This window comes from Stegostoma tigrinum, chromosome 17 (genome assembly GCF_030684315.1).
Source record: "Stegostoma tigrinum isolate sSteTig4 chromosome 17, sSteTig4.hap1, whole genome shotgun sequence".
Lineage (NCBI taxonomy): Eukaryota > Metazoa > Chordata > Chondrichthyes > Orectolobiformes > Stegostomatidae > Stegostoma > Stegostoma tigrinum.
Genome location: NC_081370.1, coordinates 10,621,269 through 10,644,892, shown reverse-complemented (window position 1 = coordinate 10,644,892; position 23,624 = coordinate 10,621,269).

Here is a 23,624-nt window from a genome sequence, read left to right as displayed (position 1 = left end):
GTAGAGCTGGATGAACACAGCAGGCCAAGCAGCATCTCAGGACCACAAAAGCTGACATTTCAGGCCTAGACCCTTCATCAGAGAGGGGGATGGGGAGCCGGTTCTGAAATAAATAGGGAGAGAGGAGGAGGCGGACCGAAGATGGAGAGAAAAGAAGATAGGTGGAGAGGAGAGTATAGGTGGGGAGGTAGGGAGGGGATAGGTCAGTCCAGGGAGGACGGACAGGTCAAGGAGGCGGGATGAGGTTAGTAGGTACAAAATGGAGGTGCAACTTGAGGTGGGAGGAGGGAATAGGTGAGAGGAAGAACAGATTAGGGAGGCGGAGACAAGCTGGGCTGGTTTTGGGATGCAGTGGGGGGAGGGGATGAGCTGGGCTGGTTTTGGGATGCAGTGGGGGAAGGGGAAATTTTGAAGCTGGTGAAGTCCACATTGATACCATTGGGCTGCAGGGTTACTAAGTGGAATATGAGTTGCTGTTCCTGCAACCTGCGGGTGGCATCATTGTGGCACTGCAGGAGGCCCATGATGGACATGTCGTCTAAGGAATGGTAGGGGGAGTTCAAATGGTTCGCGACTGGGAGGTGCAGTTGTTTATTGCGAACCAAGCGGAGGTGTTCTGCAAAGCGGTCCCCAAGCCTTCGCTTGGTTTCCCCTATGTAGAGGAAGCCACACCGGGTACAGTGGATACAGTATACCATGATGATGTGTTGATGCCCTAGTGTCAGTGATGTCACTGAATAGCTGCAGGGCATGCTGAAAGGGAATGGTGATAACACAGAGACTGTGGTATACATTGGTGCCAACGGTATAGGTAGAATGTGACATGAGATCTTTTGTCAAGAGTTTGGGGCGGAGTTGGTGTTAGGCTGTACTTTGAAAAACAGGACCATGAAGGTTGTAATCAGAGATAATGGGAACTGCAGATGCTGGAGAATCCAAGACAACAAAATGTGAGGCTGGATGAACACAGCAGGCCAAGCAGCATCTCAGGAGCACAAAAGCTGATGTTTCGGGCCTAGACCCTTCATCAGAGAGGGGGATGGGGTGAGGGTTCTGGAATAAATAGGGAGACAGGGGGAGGCGGACCGAAGATGGGGAGAAAAGAAGATAGGTGGAGAGGAGGGTATAGTTGGGGAGGTAGGGAGGGGATAGGTCAGTCCAGGGAAGACGGACAGGTCAAGGAGGTGGGATGAGGTTAGTAGGTAGATGGGGGTGCGGCTTGGGGTGGGAGGAAGGGATGGGTGAGAGGAAGAACAGGTTAGGGAGGCGGAGACAGGTTGGACTGGTTTTGGGATGCAGTGGGTGGAGGGGAAGGGCTGGGCTGGTTGTGTGGTGCAGTGGGGGGAGGGGACGAACTGGGCTGGTTTAGGGATGCAGTTGGGGAAGGGGAGATTTTGAAACTGGTGAAGTCCACATTGATACCATTAGGCTGCAGGGTTCCCAGGCGGAATATGAGTTGCTGTTCCTGCAACCTTCCGGTGGCATCATTGTGGCACTGCAGGAGGCCCATGATGGACATGTCATCTAAAGAATGGGAGGGGGAGTGGAAATGGTTTGCGACTGGGAGGTGCAGTAGTTTGTTGCGAACTGAGCGGAGGTGTTCTGCAAAGCGATCTCCAAGCCTCCGCTTGGTTTCCCCAATGTAGAGGAAGCCACACCGGGTACAGTGGATGCAGTATGCCACATTGGCAGGTGCACAGCCTGAGATGCTGCTTGGCCTGCTGTGTTCATCCAGCCTCACGTTTTGTTGTCATGAAGGTTGTAATTTCTGGATTACTCCCAGTGCAAATGCTAATATGAACAGAAATAGCAGAATACAGCAGATACATGTGTGGGTCAAGAGTTGGTGCAGGTGGGAGGGTTTTAGATTCCTAGATCAATGTGACTGTTTCTGGGGCAAGTGGGATCTCTACAAGCAGGTCACCTGCTTGTGAACCTACACAGACATACATCCTTGTGGGAGAGTTCTCAGTGCTGTTGTGTGAAGTTTAAACAGGTTCAGCAGGGGCAAAGCATTAGCTGTAGGCTCCCAAAACAGTCAATGGGCAATTGAAGAACAGACTTGTAGACAATTCACTGAGGTAGACAAAGATAATAATAGGGTAATTATATGAGGCGATTTCGACTTCCCCAATATTAATTGGGATAAACATAGTTTGAACAGTTTAGAGAGGGAAATATATTCATGAGAACATTTTTATGTCAACGTGTAGCTGGTCCTTCAGCACTGGACCTAATTCTGGGAAAAGAAGGCCAAGCGAGTGTTCAAGGTGATAATGGAAACCATTTTAATGACAGCGATCACACCACCATATATGTATTTTGGAAAAGAAAAATGAAGGTCTGTAAAAAGGGTTCTAGATAGGTGGATGGCAGATTATAACAAAATAAGACAGGATCTGGCCAAAATAGATTGGGAATAGTTACTTGACAGTAAAATGACAACAGAACAGTGGGTGATATTCATAAAGGAACTAGGGAGAGTAAAAGCCCAACGTAGGGATGAAATGTAGGAGCAACGCACCAACAGAACTCTGGTTGTCTCAGAATACGTGGGGCTACATAAAAAGAAACCAACACGTGTGCAAAAGGGACAAGGGAGCAAATCAACAAAGGCTTTAGTACTGTATTAAAAACCTGCAGATGGGAACTGAAAAAAAGTTAGGAGATCAAAGAGGTGGATTAAAACCAAAAACTGGCCTGCCAGGTGAGAGAGACTCCAAAGGTATTCTACAATTATATCAAGGGGAAAGAGAATAAACAGAGAAAGAGCAGGGTCTATTGGAAATCATGGTGGCAAATCTGTGTGTGGAGCTAGAGACTGTCTCCACTCAAAAGGAGAATGCAGCTACTGCATTCAGAAAGATATACTGTGAGGTTCTTAGGCAGATTGACAAACAGAGAGAGGAGCTACTGAAGATTTGACAGGTTTAAAAGTGGACAATTCCCAGTCTCAGGTAATTTATATCCCAGCTGCTGTGGGAGATGAGGAAGGAAATCACAGGGGCCCTGATGCAAAATTTTATTTCTTCTCTGGCCACATGGGAGGTGCCAAATGACTGGAGGGCAGCTAATGTGGTTCCAATTTACAAGAGGTGTGGTGGAGACAGACCAGGGAACTGCAGACCAGTGAGTCTCACATCAGTAGTTGGGAAACTATTAGAGTAAATTCTGAAGGAATATTAATCTCCATTTAAAGAAGCAAGATTTGTTCAGGGATAGTCACTTTGGCTTTTCAGAGGAGGTCATGCTTAACACATCTGGTTGTAATGTTTCAAAGAGGTGACCAAGTTTCTGCATAAGGCTAATGCATTTGATATTGTATACACAGATTTCAGCAAAGCCTTTGACAAAATCCCAATGGGAGACTGATAATAAAAGTAAAAGCAAATGGTATCCAGGGTAACGTGGCAAGTTGGGTCCAGAATTGGCTTTGTGGCAAAAGGCAGAGGTGGTGGAAGACTGTGTGACTGGAGGGCAGTGTGCAAAGGCGTACCATACGAATAGGTGTCAAACAGCTTGAACAAGTGGAGATCTATAAATAATGTAGAGACAAATGTGGGGTAGGGAATGATAAGAGGTAATAGGAACTGCGGATGCTGGAGAATCCGAGATAACAAAGTGTAGAGCTGGTTGAACACAGTAGACCAAACAGCATCTCAGGAGCACAAAAGCTGATGTTTCGGGCCGAGACCCTTCATCAGAAATGGGGAAGGGGAAGAAGGTACTGAAATAAATAGGGAGACAGGGGGAGGCGGATCGAAGATGGATAGAGGAGAAGACAGGTGGAGCGGAGACAGAAAGTTAAACGGGCAGGGATGGAGCTGGTAGAGGTGAGTGTAGGTGGGGACGTAGGGAGGAGATAGGTCAGTCCAGGGAGGACGGACAGGTCAAGGGGGCAGGATGAGGTTAGTAGATAGGAAATGGGAGTGCAGCTTGAGGTGGGATGAGGGGATAGGTGAGAGGAAGAACAGGTTAGGGAGGCGGGAACAAGCTGGGCTAGTTTTGGGAGGCAGTAGTGGGAGGAGAGATTTTGAAGCTTGTGAAATCCACATTGATACAATTGGGCTGCAGGGTTCCCAAGTGAAATATGAGTTGCTGTTCCTGCAACCTTCAGGTGGCATCATTGTGGCACTGCAGGAGGCCCAATATGGACATGTCGTCAATGGAATGGGAGGGGGAGTTGAAATGGTTCGCGACTGGGAGTACATTACGAACCAAGTGCAGGTGTTCTGCAAGCAATCCTCAAGTCTCCGCTTGGTTTCCTCGATGTAGAGGAGGCCACAACGGGTACAGCGGATGCAGTAAACCACATTGGCAGATGTGCAGGGGAACATCTGTTTGATGTGGAAAGTCTTCTTGGGGCCTGGGATGGGGGTAAGGGAGGAGGTATGGGGGCAGGTGTTACATTTCCTGCGGTTACAGGGGAAAGTGCCAGGTGTGGTGGGGTTGGAAGGGAGTGTGGAGCGGACAAGGGAGTCACGGAGAGAGTGGTCCCTCCGGAAAGCAGGCAAAGGTGGGGAAGGAAAATGTGTCTGGTGGTGGGGTTGGATTGCAGATGGCGGAAGTGTCGGAGGATGGTGTGTTGGATCCGGTGATATGTGAGGACGAGGGGGATTCTCTTTTGGTGGTTATTGCAGGGCCAGGGTGTGAGGGATGAGGTGTGGGAAATGTGGAAGACACGGTTGAGGGCATTCTCAACCACTGCAAGGGGGAGGTTGCAGTCCTTGAAAAACAAGGACAGAGATGTACGGGAGTGGAATGCCTCATCCTGGGAGCAGATGCGGTGATGGCGAAGGAATTGGGAATATTGGATGGCATTTTTGCAGGGTGGGAGGAGGTGTATTCTAGGTAGCTGTGGGAATCGGTGGGCTTGAAATGGATATTGGTTTCTAAGTGGTTGCCTGAGATGTAGACAGAGAGGTCCAGGAAGGTGAGGGAGGTGTTAGAGATAGTCCAGGTGAACTTGAGGTTGGGGTGGAAGGTGTTGGTGAAGTGGATGAGCTGTTCGAGCTCCTCGTGGGAGCACGAGGTGGCACTGATACAGTCATCAATGTAACTGAGGGAGAGGTGGGGTTTAGGGCCAGTGTAGGTACGGAAGACAGATTGTTCCACGTAATACAAAAAGAGGCAGGCATAGCTTGGGCCTTGCTGGTATCCATGGCCACCCCCTTGGTCTGTAGGAAGTGGGAGGAATCAAAAGAGAAGTTGTTGAGGGTGAGGACGAGTTCGGTTAGGTGGATGAGGATAAATAAGTTTGTGAATGACGTGAAGATTTGTAGTGATGAGGACAAGTAGTGATAGTAGTGACTGATCCTCAAAGAATATATGTTCTCTGATTGGGGCTGCTAACCTAGTCCATATAAACAGGAGTCTTAGGAGTTCTGTTCACCCCAGCAGCTGCCTTTAGGCTAGCTGGCTCACTGTCATGTACTATGCTCATGTAAATAAAGGGTACCCTGGTGACAGGATACAAACATTCGTGAAGTTATTTCAGTGGTGACAAAAGGAAACCCTCCTTAAGGAGATTTGCTGCCAAAAGTCGTCTTTGAGTTGCAGTAAGCATTTCTGCAGATACAGACATTTGGGAAGCTTGACTCATTTCATCGTGCCTCGAAGGCTGGGCTCAATGTGCGGGAGAATCATAGAATCCCTACAATAGACAATAGACAATAGGTGCTGGAGTAGGCCATTCGGCCCTTCAAGCCAGCACCACCATTCATTATGATCATGGCTGATCATCCACAATCAGTATCCTGTTCCTGCCTTATCCCCATAACCCTTGATTCCACTATCTTTAAGAGCTCTGTCTATCTCTTTCTTGAAAGCATCCAGAGAGTTAGCCTCCACTGCCTTCTGAGGCAGAGCATTCCATATATCCACCACTCTCTGGGTGAAAATGTTTTTCCTCAACTCTGTTCTAAATGGCCTACCCTTTATTTTTAAACTGTGTCCTCTGGTCCTGGACTCACCCATCAGCGGAAACATGCTTCCTGCCTCCACAGTGTCCAACCCCTTAATAATCTTATACGCCTCAATCAGATCCCCTCTCATCCTTCTAAACTCAAGAGTATACAAGCACAGTTGCTCCAATCTTTCAACATATGATAGTCCCGCCATTCCGGGAAATGACCTTGTGAACCTACGCTGCACTCCCTCAATAGCAAGAATGTCCTTTCTCAAACTGGGAGACCAAAACTGCACACAATACTCCAGGTGCGGTCTCACCAGGGCCCTGTACAGCTGCAGAAGGACCTCTTTGCTCCTATACTCAATGCCTCTTGTGATGAAGGCCAGCATACTACTAGCTTTCTTCACTACCTGCTGTACCTGCATGCTTGCTTTAATTGACTGATGTACAAGAACACCTAGATCTCGTTGTGCTTCCCTTTACCTAGCTTGACTTCATTGAGATAGTAATCTGCCTTCCTGTTCTTGCCACCAAAGTGTATAACCACACATTTATCCACATTAAACTGCATCTGCCATGCATCCGTCCACTCACCTAGCCTGTCCAAATCACCCTGTATTCTAATAACATCCTCCTCACATTTCACACTGCCACCCAACTTTGTGTCATCAACAAATTTGCTAATATTACTTCTAATGCCTATATCATTAGTCTATATCATTAATATATATCGTAAACAGCTGCGGTCCTAGCACCGAACCTTGTGGTACCCCACTGGTCACTGCCTGCCATTCCGAAAGGGACCCGTTTATCGATACTCTTTGCTTCCTGTCAGCCAGCCAATTTTAAATCCAATTCAGTATTTTGCCCCCAATACCATGTGCCCTAATTTTTTTCACCAATCTCCTATGCGGGACTTTATCAAAGGCTTTCTGAAAGTCCACGAACACTACATCCACTGGTTCTCCCTTATCCATCTTCATAGATACATCCTCAAAAAATTCCAGTAGATTAGTCAAGCACAATTTCCCCTTTGTAAATCCATGCTGACTCTGACCTATTCTGTTACTGCTATCCAAATGAGTCGTAATTTCATCTTTTATAATTGACTCCAGCATCTTTCTCACCACTGACGTCAGGCTAACCGGTCTGTAATTTCCTGTTTTCTCTCTTCCGCCTTTCTTGAAAAGTGGGACAGCATTTGCCACCCTCCAATCTGCAGGAACTGATCCTGAATCTATAGAACCTTGGAAAATAATTATCAACGGGTCCACAATTTCTAGAACCCCCTCTTTAAGTACCCTGGGATGCAGACCATCAGGTCCTGGGGACTTATCAGCCTTCAGACCTAACAGTCTATCCGACACCATTTCCTGCCTAATATAAATACCCTTCAGTTCGTCCATTACCCTCGGTCCTTCAGCCACTACTGCATCTGGGAGATTGTTTGTGTCTTTCCTAGTGAAGACAGATCCAAAGTACTTATTCAACTCATATGCCATTTCCTTGTTCCCCATAATAAATTCACCCGTTTCTGACTTCAAGGGCCCAATTTTAGTCGTAACCATTTTTTTTCTTTTCACGTACCTAAAAAAACTTTTACTATCCTCCTTTATATTTTTGGCCAGTTTTCCTTCATAGCTCATTTTTTCTCTGTGTATTGCCTTTTTAGTTATCCACTGTTGCTCTTTAAAAGCTTCCCAGTCCTCTGGCTTCCCACTCATCTTTGCTATGTTATACTTCTCTTTTATTTTTATGCAGTCCTTAACTTCCCTCATCAGCCACGGCTGCCCGCGCCTCCCCTTAGGATCTTTATTCCTCCTTGGTATGAACTGATCCTGCACCTTCTGCATTATATCCAGAAATACCTGCCATTGTTGTTCCACTGCCATCCTTGCTAGGGTATTGTACCACTGAACTTTGGCCAGCTCCTCCCTCATAGCTCCATAGTTCCCTTTATTCAACTGCAATACTGACACTTCCGATTCTCCCTTCTCCCTCTCAAACTGCAGATTAAAACTTATCATATTATGGCCACTACCTCCTAATGGCTCCTTTACTTTGAGGTCCCTGATCAAATCTGGTTCATTGCACAACACCAGATCCAGAATTGCCTCCTCCCTGGTAGGCTCCAGTACAAGCTGTTCTAAGAATCCATCTCGGAGGCACTCTACAAACTCCCTTTCTTGGGGTCCAGTACCATCCTGATTCTCCCAGTCTACCTGCATGTTGAAATCTCCCATAACAACTGTTGTGATACCTTTGTGACAGGCCAATTTCAACTCTTGATTCAACCTGCACCCTACCTCCTGACTACTGTTTGGGAGCCTGTAGATAACTCCCAGTAGGGTCTTTCTACCCTTAGAATTTCTCAGCTCTATCCATACTGACTCTACATCTCCTGACTCTATGCCCCCCCTCGCAAGGGACCGAATAGCATTCCTCACCAACAGGGCTACCGCACCCCCTCTGCCCACCGGTCTGTCCTTTCGATAGCATGTATAGCCTTGAATATTCATTTCCCAGGCCCTGTCCACTTGAAGCCACGTCCCAGTTATCCCCACAACATCATACTTGCCAACTTCCAACTGAGCCTCAAGCTCATCCACCTTATTTCTTATGCTTCGTGCATTCATATATAATATTTTTAATTTGTTTTTCCCCTCACCCTTCCTATCAATCCCTATTTCACTTGGCCATACTGTACGATCCCTTCTTGAGTTTTCTGCTCTGTTGATTCTGTTGTCCTTCTTAACCTCTCTTATTCTCACTTTCCCTTTAACTTCATTCTTAAATTTCCAGTTTGGCCCCTCCCCCCATTACTTAGTTTAAACACACCTGTGTTGCAGTGGCAAACCTGCCTGCCAGAAAGCTGGTCCCCCGATTATTAAGATGCAAACCATGCCTCCTGTACAATTTATTCTGATCCCAAAACATACCCCAGTGATCCAAGAGTTTAAATCCTTGCTTCCAACACCAGTCCCTCAGCCACACTTTCAGATCCATTATCTCTCTGTTCCTGCCCTCTCCAGCCCGAGGAACTGGAAGCAAACCAGAGATAACCACCCTGGAAGTCCTGCTTTTCAGCCTTCTTCCGAGTTCTTTGAAGTCCCGCTGTAGAATGCTCCTCCTTTTCTTCCCGACGTCATTAGTGCCGACATGCTCCATCACCTCTGGGTCTTCACGTTCACCCTCGAGGATTCTCTGCACTCTAGTGACGTCCTGGGTCCTGGCACCAGGAAGGCAACACACCATCCTCAAATCTTGCCGGTTGCCGCAGAAACCCCTGTCAGTACCTCTCACAATGGAGTCCCCTATTACCACAGTTCTCCGTGATGTCTGACTTCTCGGCTCTGCCTCTACAGCAATTTTTGACTTGCAGACCTGTCCACCTCTCGGACTGGCAGTGTCGTCTGTCTCGGCAGTTTCCAAGACAGTCAGCCTGTTTACAATAGGTGCTTCCCGTGGGGTCTCTTGTACTTCATTCATGTCTTCCTTTGTCATCAACATCCCCCTTGTCTCTTCAGGTATCCTCGGTGTAGCGACCTTGCTGAAGGTCCTGTCCAGAAAATTCTCATTCTCTTGGATCAGCCTGAGGTCTTCTAGATCTTTCTTCAGTGCTGCAACAACCTCCTTCAGAAGCTGAATGTGTACATACTTACCACAGCTATAGGAGCCAGAAACATCATCAGTGTCCCTGACCTCCCACATCAGGCATGCAGCACACTGAATCAGCTTGGCAGTCATGACTTCACCCTCTTCAACAGTGGCGTAATCTCCTCACTGAGCCTCTTCACCGAAAACTCGCACTTTACTCACCAGGCACTACAGTGTGGAAACCGGCCCTTCAGCCCAACAAGTCCACAGTGACCCTCAGAGCATCCCACCCAGCCCCAAGTCCCTACAACCCACCTAATCTACACATCCTTGAACATTATGGGCAATTAGGCCTGTACATCGTTGGAGTGTGGGAAGAAACCAGAGCACCTGGAAGAAACCCACACAGACCCGGGGAGAATATACAAACTTCGCACAGACAGTCACCTGAGAGTGGAATCAAACCCGGGTTCCTGGCAGCGTGTGACAGCAGTGCTAACCACTCAGCCCATCTTGCCATTTTTCTTTTTTTTTCTTCTTCTCCATCACTTTGTGTTGGTTTCAGATTTCCAGCATCCCATAGTATTTTGCTTTCATTTGGGTGCAGGAACAATGCCATGTTGGAAGTGGGTTGGATTTGGGTGCAGGAACGATGCCATGCTGGAAGTGGGTTGGATGAATCCCTCAGTTGTTGACAACGACATTGGATGCGATGATGAAGAATGGGAAGGCCAAAATTCAAGTGCGAGTTTCAGATGGGAGTGGAGCACAAACACTATTTGTACCCTAAAGCCTCATCACTCCTCCTCAATAGCAATAGAATAGCTCTCCCTGATAACCGAACCTTTACAAATATCCCTTTCTGATTCAACCATATATCCAAGTCTCCCTTGTACTTATACCTATATCTCCTTTCAATCACCTATAGACCACTTACTTCTCACAAATCCATCCTGTCACCTAATCCTCCAGCCGTATCCCATCTCCTAAACATGTCACACTCCCCCAGTCTACACCTGTAACATCCCATCCTCAGTATCTTTCTTATCCTCCAGCTGTACCTCCCATACATCCCCTCTTCCTCCACAGTATCCCCCACATATCTCCACATTATTCCCATCACCATCCCCATATTCCCTCCTCATCCTCCACCCATGTGTTATATTTTCTGGACAAATGACTTAGGGGTAGACAAAAACTAATGAGTAATTCTCCTGAAACAGTAGGAACTGCAGATGGTAGAGAATCTGAGATAACAACGTGTAGAGCTGGATAAGCATAGTAGGCCAAGCAGCATCAGAGGAGCAGAAAAACTGACGTTTCAGGTCTGGACCCGTCTGCAGAAATGGAGGAGGGGAAGGGGGTTCTGAGATAAATAGGGAGAGGGGGAGGCAGATAGAAGAGTCTGCTGTCTGCTGTGTTCATCTAGCTCTACACCTTATTGTCTGAGTAATTCTCCTAACAGCGTGTGGACTCTCAACTTTCTTGGTTATTAGGAGCCTGACTTTCCCTGATGCACCAGATGCTAAAACCTTACAAGGGATGATAGATTTAACTAAGGAATATTATGACCCAAGCCTACTCTAATCCTGAGATGCAATCGGTATCACTCAGCAGTTCGAGAAATAGTGGAAATCATATTGAGATTTTTGTTGAGATTAAGACTAATGGCAGAGACATGTGAGTTTTGTTTAACGCTATGTCAGATGCTCAGGGACCATATGGTACGTAGGATTAATGATGTGACCACGCAAAAGCCCAACTGGATTTCAGACAGACAATGTAATTGGCTTTGTAATTAGAAAATGCAGCAAGTGGAGCTTGTGAGTTACATGGTATTCCAATAAATGTGGACATCTTAGCCAAGTTCAAACTTTGAAGGCAGGCTTGAAGCTTCACTCGATACCAAACTGTCCTGATCCCTGATAATAAAGTGTGGAGCTGGATGAACACAGCAGGCCAAGCAGCATCTCAGGAGCACAAAAGCTGACGTTTCGGGCCTAGACCCTTCATCAGAGAGATGATCCCTGATCCCTGTTTGATCATCGGATCACCTCTCACAGCTACAGATACAGCTCCAGTAGAGTTATTAATGGGGAGAACCCTCCGCACTAGGTTAAACCTGATCATCCTAGATCTGGAGAGAAGAAGGATGAAACAGTATCAGGAACACCAGTGCTGGAACCAAGACTCCTCTAAGCAAGAGAGGCAATTTACTTCCAGGGCAAAGCTTGGTGTCAAAACCAAGGAATGGCTCTGCATGGACAAGAGGCATGGTTAATGTGAGGTCAGATCTTGTGACATACAAGGTTCACATAGGAGAGGAGTCCTGAACAAGCATGCAGACCACATGAAACCTGCAACCTCGTAAACGAGCAGGAAGAAAACACACTCATCACCTGAGAACATCTGGCAAGGCTGTCAGAACCTGTGTGTTCTGCCCCTCCATTTAGCATCAAAGAAGTCTCTGAGGATGGGATGGACAGGGTTGATGCCACAGCCCCAATAATAGTTACTGCCCAAAGAAAATGATTTTTTTCTGAGATGCTTCATATACAAGAGGCAGGCTATAGTCCGGTGCACATTGCCAGTCTCCAAGACAGAGTCTGAGGAGCTGGACCCGGTGCAAAAATGACTCAGGGAAGGCTACAACAAAAAGAACAGGCTATGTCACTGGAATTAGTAGGGAGCGATGTAGTGATTGGAACGAGGCCAGTCAGGTGGACTCATAGAATATGAGTTCCTTGATTAAGGCTGTTAATCTGGTCCAATCAATTGAAACCACTATCTATTCGATAGTCTGATAACAGCCAGGAAGAAGGTGTTCCTCAACCTGCTCATGCACGTGTTTCAGGCTTCTGCCACTTCTGCCTGATGGAAGAGGTTGTAAGAGGTCATTACCAGGGTACAATGGGTCTTAGTTGATGTTGGCCACCTCTCCGTGGCAGCAAGTCATATAAATAGAGACCATGGATGTAAGGTTAGCTTTCATGATGGTTTGGGTTGTGCAGATAACATCCCGTAGTTTCTTACAGTCCTGGGCAGAGCAGTTGTCATATTGGGCCTTTATGCGCCCGGACAGAATGTTTTCAATGATGCAGCTATAGAAGTAGTGAGGGATCTTATGGACATGCCAGATTTCCTAAGACATCTGAGGAAGTGTCTTCTTGACTGTCACATTTACATGGGAAGTCCAGACAGGTGGTCGGTTAACATCACTCCGAGGAACTTGATGCTTTTCATTCTCTCAACCTCAGTTCCGTTGATAAAGATGTTCTCCTACTTTTTTTCTGAAGTCGACGATCAGCTCTTTAGCTTTGCCGACATTGAGAGACAGATTGTATTCACTTTGCAAAAAATCTTCCCTGCTCCTATATTTTCTGATAATGGAAGTAAGCATCCCATTTGCCTTCAACACCCTTTGCCAACTAGTACTGATATCTTCAGGGATCTCTGGACTTGTACATGAAGGTTCCAGTGTTCCTCAATCCTCCCAAGAGACCCACTATTCATTATGTAAATGCTTCCCTTATTAGATCTCCCAAAATGCATCACCTGACACCTAGCAGGATTAAATTTCATCAGCCATTGTCCTGCCAATTTACCAGCTGATCAGTATCAGACTGTAGCCTGAGGTCATCATCTTCACTATCAACAAGTCCTCCAATTTTCATGTCGTCAGCAGGCTTACTATTTAAACCTTCTACTTTCACATCCAAGTCATTAATAAGATTATGAGGCAAGGTATGTAGGATTAACGATGTGACCATGCAAAAGCCCAACTGGATTTCAGACAGACAATATAATTGGATTTGTCATTAGAAAATGCAGCAAGTGGAGATTGTGAGTTACATGGTATTCCAATAAATGTGGACATCCTAGCCAAGTTCAAACTTTGAAGACAGGCTTGAAGCTTCACTCGATACCAAACTGTCCTGATCCCTGTTTGATCATCGGATCACCTCTCACAGCTACAGATACAGCTCCAGTAGAGTTTTTAATGGGGAGAACACTCCGCACTAGGTTAAACCTGATCATCCCAGATCTGGAGAGAAGAAGGATGAAATAGTATCACAGAAATAGAAAGCAGCCGTTTCTCCTAGTTGAAGGGTCAATTACAAGGGTATAATCTGAGGAGACTCTCTTGTGGTGCAGAGGTAGTATCTCTACATCTTGACCAGGAGGCCCAGGTTCAAATCCCACTTGCTCCAAAGGTGTGTAAAAACATCTCTGAACAGACTGTTGAGGAAAAATATGTTAAAATTATATTCCCTTGTAAATATTTTTAAATTTAAGGTGTAAGCCAGGAGGTTCAGAGGGATTTAAGGATTTTCAAATTGAGTGGGCAACTGTGATGCTGGGGGTCTTTGGAGAATATTGAAATGGATCACACAACTAGCACTTCTGGCTGCAGACTGTTGTGAATGCTTCAACCTTGTCTTTTGCACTGCTTGCTGGGATCCCCAATTATTCAGAATGGCAATATTTGTGGAACCACCTCCTCCAGTGAATTGTTTAATCATTCACCACCATTTATGAGTGGATGTTTGAGGATTGCAGAGTTTAAATCTGATCCATTGATTGTGGAATCACTTAGCTCTGTCTATCACTCGCTGAATATGGGGTTTGCCTCCCATGTGTCCTGTGTTGCAACTTCACCAAGTTGACACTTTACTTTTAGGTTTTCCTCATGCTGCTCCTGGCAAGCCTACATTCACATTTAATTGAATGAGAATTGATTCCCTGGCTTGATGGTAATAGTAGAGATGGGGACATGACAGGCCATATGAGGTTGCAAATTATGTTGGAGTACAATTCTGCTGCTGCTGATGGTGCATAGTGCCTCATGGATGCTTTGAATTGCTTGACCTGTTCAAAGCTATTTAGCACAGTGATAGCATCACATGATACAATGCAAGTTATTCTCAATGTGCAGGCAGAACTTTGTCTCCACTGCTTGGTGGTCACTTTTACCAATACTGTCAAGGAGAGATGCATCTTCTCTGGACTGGTTGATAAGAATTTCACCATCTCCTATTGCAGTCCCAGTCTGGAAGCAATGTCCTCGAGGACTTGATCAGTTCCAACAGTAGCCCTGGTGCTGAGTCACTCTTGGTGATGAACATTGAAATCCCCATCCAGAGTAAATTCTGTGCACTTGCCACTCTCAGTGCTTCTTCCAAATACTGTTCAACATGGAGGACCACTGATTCATTAGACAAATACAAGCAGTATTTTGTAATTAGTAGGAGGCTTGCTTCTCGTAATTGATCTAATGCCATGAGATTTCATGGCAATCCAAGTTAATGTTGAGGATTTTCAGTATAACCCCATCCCTACTGTTTGCCACTGTACCACCACTGCATGTTCTTCGACAGACAGTATAGGCTCAGGGATGACAATTGTATTTCTGGGACATTGTATGGCATTATTCCGTGAGTACAACTATCTTAGCCTGTTGTTTGACTAGCCTATGACAGGTCTCCCATTTTGGCACCCAAAGGTTGGTAAGGAGGGCAGAATCGAGAGTGCTGTGTTTGGTGTTGCCATTTCCAGTGCCTTACTCGATGACAGGTGGTCCTTACAATTTCATTGGTTACAGCAGTTGATACAATTGGCTTACTCAGGCATTTCAGAGCACAGGTAAGTGTCAATTGCATTGTTATGGTTCTAGAGTCAGTGTAGAGTATGAATGGCAGATTTCTAAGGATATTAGTGAATCAGTTAGATTTTTTTCTGTTTCATAGTCATCATTAGACATTTAAAGCCAGATTTCTATTGAATTCCACCCTGGATTTGAACACAGATCCCCAAAACACTACATGGGTCTCTGGTTTACTAGTCCATTGACAACTGGATGGCATAGAACCATGACATCATTCAATAACATTTCATCAAATCAGAAAGGTTATCTCTGCGCTTCTTTCCTCAGTTGCTGTCAGACAAGCTGAAGATTTGCAGAATATACTGTTTTTATTTCAGGTTCCCAGCACAGGCTTCTGACTTTTCCATTCCTGCCCTGTTTGATATATGTATTTCTGAAAACAAAGTCTTCAAGAAAAATAATTTTTAAAAAAACAGCACTATTGACATGACTAAATTAACAAGAATGACATTGCATTTTGCACTATCCTGTCATTCACAACCAACTGTCTTGGACAATAGTGGTTCACAGCTTTTATACTTCTGTCTTGAGTCAAGCAATTGGTGCTTTATGAAAATTGTACCCTTTAATTGTCTACTTATTTTTGTATTTTCATGAAATATACATACTATAAAATTTAAGCAATTGCTACATACCATCAGAAAGTATGCATTGTCCCAGGTAATAACAATATCAAAACCTTGTTGTTTAACAGCTAATTCGATTTCAGTTCCCTCAGGACGGATTTGTATTTGATTTCCATGGTATGGCACGTTGATTGGTCTGTAATCATGAAGAATCGTTAGACTCATGTAACAACACTAAGTACAGGCAACATGTTTTTATTTATCACACAATGAATTTAAAAAACTCTAAAGATTCAAAAATTATGAAGCTACTTTTCCTTGAATTCTTGCAAAATATTTACACATTTTCATGTTTTTCCTTCCTCCTTTGTGTTTTCCCCTAATTTGAAGTACATTTACCAGCTCAACAGCAATCAGGCATTGACTGAATTGCAAAGAACTAACTCAGCTGCTGTTGAGGTTAACTATCTTGTTTACATACCAGTTCAGCAGTGAGTGTAGCATATCAGAAAGCAATGTTTCCACTAGAACGGTTATGCTGTCGAAAGAAAGAAGGAATGCTGACCTGGCAACTTTTGGCAAAACAAAAGGCACTTCAGATTTTAACTCTGGTAAAAAGAGACAGAAAGTCAAAGGGAGTTAAAATCCATGTCTGAGTGACAGAGACAATGTTAAGATTGGTGGCAGAGCCTGAGAAGACCAGGAGGGCCTTTCTTGACAATGAAACCATCTTAGGCCATTTATTGTGCATTTCCCAAATGGCAAGGTGAGTTTCTCCCTAAATAGCAACAAGTTGCCATTAAAGGGAATTACAGCTTGTTAAATGCCTTATTAAGTTTGCAACTAGCCCCATAAACGTCTATCTTATCTTACCAAAACTCAACAAACAAGCTACACACCAAGAAATCTCAATATGAGCATCAGAGTGGATAGCAGGTGACTTCAGTTTGCTGTTTGCAATCAGCTTCTGTGTTGCAGAGCAGCAAGGCATGATCCACTGGAACCAAATGCACACACCCCTCATCAATGGCACCTGACATTTGTCAATTCGTCACAACCATCACGGGATGTCCCTGATACATGTGGAGGTCACTCAGGAAGAAGGGACTTGCAATGCAGGGTGCACCGGCAACGAGCATTGAAAGGCTGCAGCAGTGACACATGGGGGCGCACAACAGAACCCATCTCACAGACTGAAACAGAATGCATTTCAGGGCTGCTCATTGCTCTCTTGGTACTCAATAACTTAATGCCTACTTGCATTCTTGTAACATTCATGTCATACCCGTTAGCACAATCTCAGCATGAGCTCTTTTGTGAATACACATAGGCAGGCTGCTTGCAATGCTTGTAATTAGGGATCTATTCGGGGTGGGGTTTTGTCTCCAGCTAAACAGCACACCTGATCATTATTTTAACATCTACAGCATGTGCCAATTGCATGTGCAGTAAATGCACTTACACAGGAACATAAAAACATAGAAAATAGATGCAGGAGTAGGCCACTTGAACCTTTGAGCCTGCACCACTGTTCAATACAATCGTGGCTGATCATGTAATCTCAGTATCCCAATCCCACCCCTCTTCATACCCCTTAATCCCTTTAGCCACAGGGGCCACATCCAGCTCCTTCTTGAATATATCTAATGAACTGGTACCAATAGCTTCCTGTGGTAGAGAACTCAACAGGTTCACAACTTTGAGTGAAGAAATTCTTCCTCGTACAATCATAGAGTCATAGAGATATACAGCAGGGAAACAGAACCTTCAGTCCAACTTGTCCATGCCAACCAGATATCTGAAATAAATCTAGTGCTATTTGTCAACATTTAGCTCATATCCCTTTAAACCCTTCGCATTCATATGGTCATCCAGATGCCTTTTAAATGTTGTAATCGTACCAGCATTCGCCAAACTTCCTCTGGCAGTTCATTCTATTCATACACCACACTCTGTGTGAAAACATTGCCCCTTAGGTCCCTTATAAATCTTTCCCCTTTTATATTTCACCTTAAACCTTTGTTCCCGAGTTATGGACTTCCCGCCACAGGGGAAACAACTTTGTCCATTTAGCCTATCTATGCCCATTATGATTTGAAAAACCTCAATAAGATCATCCCTCAGCCTCCAACACTTCAGGGAAAATAGCCCCAGTCTACTCAGGCTCTCCTACAGCTCAAACTCTCCAACCCCAGCAACATCCTTGTAAATCTTTTCTGAACCTTTCCAAGTTTCGCAATATACTTTACATAGCAGAGAGACCAGTATTGCACACAGTATTCCAATAGACTCCTGTACAGCTTCAAGGTGACTTCTCAACTCCTATACTCAGTGCACTGATCTATAAAGGCAAGTATACCAATCGCCTTCTTCACTATCCAATCTACCCATCACTCCACTTTCAAGGGATATTTGAATCTGCATGCCACTGTCTCTTTATTCAATACTCCTCTGGACCTTACCATTTAGGCCTTCCCTGATTTACCTTTCCAAAATGCAGAACCTCACAACTATCTAAATTAAAGTCCATCTGTCACTCCTTGGCCCACCAGCCCATCTGATCAAGATCCCGTTGTACTCTGGGGTAACCTTCTTCACTGTCGACTATACCTCCAATTTTGGTGTCATCTTCAAATTTACTAAACATATCTCCTATGTTCATTCATAAATCATTTATATAAAGTAAGAAAAGCAATGGACCTAGCACTGATCCTTGTGGCACACCGCTGGTCACAGGCCTCCAGTCTGAAAAGCAACCCTCCAACATCATGCTCTGTCTTCTACCTTTGAGCCCATTCTGTAGCCAAATGCCTAGTTGTCTCTCTATTCCAAGTGATCTAACCATGCTAACTCATCTACAATGAGGAACCTCGTTGAACACTTTACTGAAGTTCATTCAGATCACATTCACCACTCATCTCCGTTCTGAATGGTTTACCCCTCATTCTTAGACTGTGACCCCCTGTTCTGGACTTACTCAATGTTGGGAACATTCTTCCTGCATCTAACCTGTCTGGTCCAAACAGGATTTTATGTTTCAATGAGGTCCTCCCTCATTCTTCTAAATTCCAACAAATACAAGCCCAGTTGATCCAATCTTTCCTTATATGTCAGTCCTGCCATCCTGGGAATCAGTGCCGTGAACCTTCGCTGGACTATCTCAATAGCAAGATTGTCCTTCCTCAGATAAGGAGATCAAAACAGCACACAATACTCAAAGTGTGACCTCACCAAGGCCCTGTGTAACTGCAGCAAGATATCCTTACTCTGATACTCAAGCTCTCTTGTTATGAAGGCCAGCATGTCATTAGCTTTCCTCACTGCCTGCTGCATCTGCACGCCAACCTTCAGCGACTACACCACCATGACACCCATGAGACAGGTCTCATTGCACCTCACCTTTCCCTAATCTGCCACCATTCAGATAATGTGCCTTCCTGTTTTTGTGACCAAAGTGGATAACCTCACATTTATCCACATTATATTGTATTTGCCAAGTATGTGCACACTCAGCCAGCCTGTCCAAGTCACCCTACAGCCTCTCAGCATTCTCCTCACAGCACACGCTGCCAATCAGCTTAGTGTCATCTGCAAATTTGGAGATATGGCATTCAATTCCTTTGCGTAAGTCATTGATATATATTGTGAATTGTATATCCCTGAGGTCCCAACACTGAACCCTGCGGCACCCCATTTGTCTCTGCTTGCCACTCTGAAAATAACCCATTTATTACAACACTGCTTCCGGTCTGCTAACCAGTTCTCTATCCATGTCAATACATTACCTCCAATACAATAAGCTTTAATTTTGCTTACTAATAATTTGTGTGGAACCTTGTCAAAAGCCTTTTGAAAGTCCAGATACACAACATCTACTGATTCACTACTGTCTACTCTACTGGGCACATTCTCAAAGAATTTCAGATTTTTCAAGCATGGTTTTCCTTTAGTGAATCCATGCTGACTTTGACTGATTCTGTCACTGCTTTCCAAATGCTCAGTTATGACATCCTTAATGATTTCCTCCAGCATTTTCTCCATCACTAATGTCATGTTAACTGGCCTGTAATTCCCCATTTTCTCTGACTCCCTCCTTTTTTAAAGAGTTGAGTTATATAAGCTAACCTCCAGACCCTGGAATTCCTTCAGAGTCTATAAAATGCTGGAAAATGATCATCAAAGCATCTGCTATTTCTTGGACCACTTCCTTAGGTAGTCTGGGATGCAGAGCATCAGGCCTGGGGACAATGATGCCACCCGAAGGTTGCAAGAACAGCAACTCATATTCTGCTTGGGACCTCCCAGTCGCGAACCATTTTAACTCCCCCTCCCATTCCTCAGACTCCATGTCCATCATGGGCCTCCTGCAGTGCCACAATGATGCCACCCGAAGGTTGCAAGTACAGCAACTCATATTCCGCTTGGGAATCCTGCAGCCCAATGGTATCAATGTGGACTTCACAAGCTTTAAAATCTCTTCCCCCACTGCATCCCACAACCAGCCCAGTTCTTCCCCTCTCCCCACTGCATCACAAAACCAGCCCAGCTCGTCCCCTCCCTCCACTGCATCCCAAAACCAGCCCAGCTTGTCTCTGCTTTCCTAACCTGTTCTTCCTCTCACCCATCCCTTCCTCCCACCTCAAGCCCCACCTGCATTTCCTACCTACCACCTCATCTCGCCTCCTTGACCTGTCCGTCTTTCCTGGACTGACCTATCTCCTCCCTACCTCCTCACCTATACTCTCCTCTCTACCTATCTTCTTTTCTCTCCATCTTCAGTCCGCCTCTCCCTCTCTCCCTATTATTCCAGTTCCCTCTCCCCATTCCCCTCTCTGATGAAGGGTCTAGGCCTGAAACAGCAGCTTTTGTGCTCCTGAGATGCTGCTTGGCCTGCTGTGTTCATCCAGCTCCACACTTTGTTATCTGGGGACTTGTCAGGTTTTCATCCCATCAATTTCCCCAGTACCATTTCTTGACAAATAAGGATTTCCTCAGTTCCTCCTTGGTGCTTGGCCCTCTGTCCTCTAGAATGCCCTGAGGATTACCTGTGTCCTCCTTGGTGAGGACAGATCTAAAGTATTTGTTTGACTGATTTGTCATCTCTTTGTTGTCCATTATAAATTCATCTGATTCTATGAGGCATCTACATTTGTCTTCACCAATCTTTTTCTCTTCACATATCTATAAAAGTTTTTGCAGTCAGTTTTTATGTTTTCCCTTTCCAAATTAAATGCTTTGTTCTCCTCTGCTGAATTTTAAATATTTCCCAGTCCTCAGCGTTGTTGTGTTCTCTGGCCAATTTACATGCCTTCTCTTCGGCTTAAAAACTGTTCCCGATTTCTCTTGTCAGCCATGGTTGAGCCAACTTCCCCGTTTTACTCTTATGCTACACAGGGATATACAATTGCTGAAGTTCATCCATGTATTCTTTAAATGTCTGCCTATCCACTGTCAACCACTTAAGTATCCTTGGCCAGTTTTTCATAGCCAATGCATATTTCATACCATCCACGTTAGCTTTAAGTTCAGGACCATAGTTTCAGATTTAATTGTGTCATTCTCCATCTTAATGAGGAATTCTATCATATTATGGTCTCTCTTCCCCAAAGGGTCTCCCACTACAATGTTGCTAATTAATCATATCTCATTAGACAATACAGAGTCTAGGATGGCTCACTCTCTAGTTGATTCCTCGACATATTGGTCGAGGAAACCATCTCTCATGCATTCCAGGAAATCTTTCTCCATCGTATTACTACCAGTTTGGTTAGTCCAATCAATATGTAGAATCTCTAATTTTCTGTTTGTTGCAGTTCCCTCCCTCACAACTACTGTTTGGTGGTCTGTACACAACTGCCACTCACGTCATTTTCCTGTGTTCCATAGCTCCACCCATACCGATTCCACTTTGTCCAGGCTAATGTCGTCACTTAGCCATGTATTAATCTCCTCCATATACAGCAATGCTACCCCATCTCCATTTCCTTTCTGCCTGTTCTTCCGGAAAATTTAATAACCCTGGTATTGAATTCCTATCCTTGGTCACCATGGAGCCAGGTCTCTGTGTTCCCAATTACATTAAAAACAGTTTGTGCAGTTAATTCACTTCTCTTGTATTCAACCAAATGACAATGTCAGAGACTGAGTGGGGGCTAGCCAGTCAAGGATAGGATGGGGCAACAACTGGTTAAGGAGTCCTAGTAGCATCAGTCAAGACAAAGTCCACACACAGTCAGTCATCAGGTTGGGATGCTCGCTATCAGGAGATCTGTTCAAGCGTAACCAAGGGACTGGTCAACAGTCCAGTCTGGTCAGGTCATGGGAGTTACGTATTAACAGTCTGGGAGCTGCAAAGGAAGTGATCAAGATTCTGGTCAGTAATGTTCACTGTAAACTTGCAAAAGTTGTTCAAAGCTTGCGGCAAATACCATCTGGATGTTCATCCTTCAATCATTAAGGAAAGATGCAAAGCACTGCCTTTAGGGGTTGAAGAGGAATGACTGAAAAATAAGTGATGGAATCAAGGTTGGGGAAGAAATAGAGGCATTCATGGAGGTAGGAACAAGAATGGTGATGGGGGAACCCGAAATGTATGGGATGGGGCTTGGGGGGAGTCTGTACAACAGCATCAAAGGGCATGGTAGACTATGAGAAGGAGAAAGATATTGAATTTGACTACCACAGGGAAGCATAGAAGAGCAGGGTGGACAGCATAAACGTGTAATGTCAGGGTTCTTCGGGCAAGGAGGACAGGGCAGGCAAAGTGTACGTGGTGAGCCTCTATACAGGAGGTGTGGGTGGATGAGTGGAAATGGGCTCTGGAGTAGACTAAGGTAAAAGGAGACATGGTGGCTTTGCAAGCATTCCTGGTGACCACATAGGGCCTAGTGCTGCTAGTGTCCACACAGGGCAGCATTACCTATCATCACTTGCCATTCTCTGGATTCACATCTTCTGGATATTAGGACATCGAAGGGGAAAAGAAATGAAGCATTTTGTTTGCAAACATTTCTTTACACGTAATTTACACAGATTGAATGTGCTGATGCATCAAATTCTGATCAAAGGCAGATTGTTATATGTCACTATTCCTGACTAAACTCACATTGGTGTCTCAATGATGTAGAAGTTAACAGCAATAAATGAAAGGGAGGAAAATGCTTGCCAAAAGTACCCCAATACTTGTGGAACTTCCAAAAGTGCCACGGGATAAAGGGAATATTGCTGTATCAAATGTCTTGTAAGTACGATGATGGATTTAATTTAAAATATGACCATGGACCTTATTGATGCAATGAAAACTAGAATGACTGTTGTGGGTCTTATGAGAACGGGCTGCAGTGCAACAGGCATTCTCTTTCTCATATAATAGAGCATAGAACGTGTGCCGTGGAATAATCCTAATCCAAAAATAAAATAACCTAACCTACATTCCCCTCAATTCATTGCTGTCCATGTGCATGTCCAGCAGTCGCTTAAATGTCACGAACGACTTTGCTTCCACGACCACCACTGGTAAACTACTCCATGTGCTCACTACTCTCTGGGTGAAGAACCTCCCTCTGACGCCTCCTCTATGGTCACACAGCCAGCATGGCGTTAAACTGATGCAAATGCTGCATGTAGGGCCAAGGTGAAGCAAACAACAGTGCTGTTAACAATGAGCTTCCACAGTATGGAACAATCTGAGGTTGGGAAAAGCTCCAGTATAATGCACAGCATGTGCCCCATACCTCACATGCTGTGCTGTGCAAAATTGGAGCAGTCTGCGAGGCGATCTGATAAATGTAGAGGACACAAGGGAACAAGAACAGGTGTCTGAGGAGATGAATGATGACTCTGATCTAGAACTATCTGTCCTTGTGGGTGACAGAGCTCCATTGCA